The 3,386-nt window shown below is 47.3% G+C and overlaps 1 pseudogene; it reads left to right on the top strand.

Moving 5' to 3' along the window:
- Window positions 1–748: 748 nt before the first annotated feature.
- Window positions 749–2,068, top strand: LOC139002437 (F-box only protein 31 pseudogene; annotated as a pseudogene).
- Window positions 2,069–3,386: the final 1,318 nt, after the last annotated feature.

The raw sequence follows: 3,386 nt of genomic DNA, 5'->3' as shown, positions 1-3,386 counted from the left end.
AGTTCCTCAACATGCTAAGCATAGAGTTACCAGATGACCCGGAAGTTCCACTTCTAGGTACATACCCAAAAGAAATGGAAACATGTTCACACAAAAAACTTGTACACAATGTTCATAGCGGCGTTATTCAAAGGAGCCTCAAACTGGAAACAACCCAAATATTCATCAACTGATGAATGGGTAAACAAAAAGTGGTATACCCATATACTAGAATATAGCATACATAAAACTTTAAAATGCTATGCTAAGTGAAAGAAGCCAGTCACAAAAGACCAGATGTTATGACTGCATTCATGTGAAATGTCCCCCCCCTCGCCCCCCATAGGCATATCCCTGGAGGCATATCCATACTGGATGCAGATTAGTGACTGCCTGGGGCTAGGGCCGGAGGACAGGGGAGGGGGCACTGGGAAAGGGAGGTGAGTGTTCCTGGGTATGGGTTTCTTTTGGAAGTGTTGCTAAGGTCCTACAATTGGCTCCTCTGAGGGGGCGTGGCTAGGCCCTGGGGGCGTGACTCTCAGGGCGGGACAAACCAGCTTAAAGCCCTGCTGAGGCACAGCAGCCCAAGCTGTGGTGGCTGTTACTTCTGGAGGCATGGAGGAGTGGGCTTGCCTCTGTGTCCTGGGCTCTTCGCTGGGATGTTGCTGTCCTCAGGAGTGCCAGGGCCCAGCTGAGATGGTAGTGGCCAATGGCAAGCCGGCCCAGTCCCTAGCAGAAAAGCACAGCGAGGCGAGGAATCGCGAGTCCCATGCCGCCCCCACCGCCCCCCCCGCACCCCCCGCACTGCTCACTGCAGGACCTGTCTGTGGAGATGCTGCTGGAGATCTTCACCTCGCTCCCTGGCACAGATCTGCCCAGTCTGGCCCTGGCCTGCACCAAATTCCACCACATCCTGCACACTGACAGCATCTGGAGACGGCGCTGCCGCAAGGAGTTTGGCCTTTGTGAAAACTTGCAGAATCTGGAGACGATAGGTATGTCTTATCGAGAAGTCTATGCGAAGCTGTTCCACCCATACAGACACATTTTGGGATTGTGGCAGCTAGATACTGAGGGCTGTAGAACACTGCTGAATGTCTTGGTGGACGGCTTATGCATTACTGGTTGGACGTACGGGCCTTGGCTTAACACCCATGTGGATGGCCCAATGCAATTCAAGCCCGCGTTCAGAATTCACCTGTCGGAGAGGACATCAGCCACGGTGGAGTGCATGGAAGGCTTCCACAGCAGGCCCCACAACCGCCACATGCAGATTCAGAAGGACAGGTTCACCACCCAGTGCAACAAGACAGACCACCTAAAGGATTTACCAACGCGGCTTAGGGACGAATGAGGGCGAGTGCTGGTGCAGGAGGACAGACAGCAGTATGACTGCCTGGCCTACCGCCGCCTCTACCTCGGACGACCTCATCAGGCCGGCCTCTTCCAAGGCAAGTGCGATGTCTACGGCCTATCGATTGCCATGCCCAGCTTCCATGGGAAGTATGCCAGGGTCACGAAGGTCACGGGAATAACCAAGACATTAGCGTTAGAGATCCACCTCATGCGCCGCATCCAGCTGCCAGATGGCCAGATCTTCCGCAACTTCAACAAGCTCTCCCGCGTGGTCCAGGAGATCGAAAGGCAGGTGATCCGGGAGCAGATGCAAAAAGGCAGGACTGAGGAAAGCGAGGGCCATGGCTGGCAGAGCCCTGCCCAGCCCAGAGTCAGAGAGTCCGGGGCTGCAGCTTCGGAGGAGCAGCCTGTTCCGCTTGTTCTGCCTGTGGGCGTGCTCTCAAGAGACCACAACTACCCCCGAACCTGCAGGATGTGTTTCTATGGCGTGGACACTGATAAGTTTATTGTTTCCTTACGTGACTACACCTACTCCAGGCGCTACCCTGGAGTCTTCATCCTGTTTGATGAGAACCACTTTGGGTTCATCCGGATGGACCTGAAATACTTCATCCTGTTCCGCAGAGTCCAGAACACCTTCCAGAATGTGGAGGCACCATCCCCGCAGGCCTTCCTGAAGATGCTCAAGGAACATTCAGTCCAGACCCCCTGGGAGGAGCAGCTTGCACTTTGAAGATTTGACCTTCTGACCAGGTTACCCACCTTTGTTTGTTTTTTTAATCCTCACCCGGGGATATTTTCCCATTGATGTTTAGAGAGAGTGGGGGAGAGAGGGAAAGACAGAAATATGGATGGGAGAGAAACACATCAGTTGGTTGCCTCCTGCCCAAGCCCAGACCAGGGCCAGGCTGGGTAGGAGCCAGCAACTGAGGTAGAAATAAACCTTAGACCAGTAGTCTCAACCTTCCTAATGCCGCAACCCTTTAATACAGTTCCTGATGTTGTGGTGACCCCCAATTTCATTGTTACAAATTGAACATAATTAAAGCATAGTGATTAATCACAAAAGCAATATGCAATTATATATGTGTTTTCCGATGGTCTTAGGCCACCCCTGTGAAAGGGTCGTTCGACCCCCTCTCCCCCAAAGGGGTCGTGACCCACAGGTTGAGAACTGCTACCTTAGACCTTTCCATCCTCAGGTCCAGGCTCTATCCACTGAGCCAAACCAGCTAGGGTTGAGCATGTCTTTTTAAAAAGAAAAAGAAAAAAGAAAGATCCTAAAATTAGATAGTGGTAATAGTTAGATTGTACAACTCTGAATATAATAAAACCCACTGAACTGTACATTTTAAAATGGTGGGTTTTATAGTATGTGAATTATATCTCAATAAAGCTGTTATTAAAAATAAAAAATAAATAAAAAGGTCCCAGGTTCGATTCTGGACAAGGGCATGTACCTTGGTTACAGGCACATCCCCAGTAGGAGGTGTGCAGGAGGCAGCTGATCGATGTTTCGAACTCTCTATCCCTCTCTGTTCCTCTCTGTAAAAAATCAATAAAATATATTAAAAAAATAAAAGAATAAAAATTAAAAAACAAATGGGCTAACAAAAGTAGAGAAAACAAAATAGGACAATAAAAATACTGATTATTCTAAAATAGGCTAGAAACATAGGAACAAAGAACATTGAAAACAAATAGAAAATAAATAGCAAAATGGTAGATTTAAACTCCACAATATGAATAATTGCATTAAATATAAATGTGTACATACAATAATTAAAAAACATGGACTTTCAAACTGTATAAAAGGGGGGAAATACAACTATAAAAGACACAGTTAAATATAAAGATACAGGTAGTGGAAGGGGAAAGGACTAAAGAACATATACCATGCAAATGTAAACATGCAAAAGCTTGTTTGGCTATATTAGTATCAGACAAAATGAAATTTAAAGCACAGATATTACAGGAAATTGGAAAAAGATGTTTGATAATGATAAATGTGTCAATTCATAAAAAGACATAGCAAAAGTTAACAAGTATGT

The sequence above is a fragment of the Myotis yumanensis genome, unplaced genomic scaffold (genome assembly GCF_028538775.1).
Source record: "Myotis yumanensis isolate MYYU_CA2020_CCGP unplaced genomic scaffold, mMyoYum1.0.hap1 SCAF_2, whole genome shotgun sequence".
Lineage (NCBI taxonomy): Eukaryota > Metazoa > Chordata > Mammalia > Chiroptera > Vespertilionidae > Myotis > Myotis yumanensis.
Note: the sequence above shows the minus strand (reverse complement) of the source record. Positions and strands in the feature narration are given on the sequence as shown.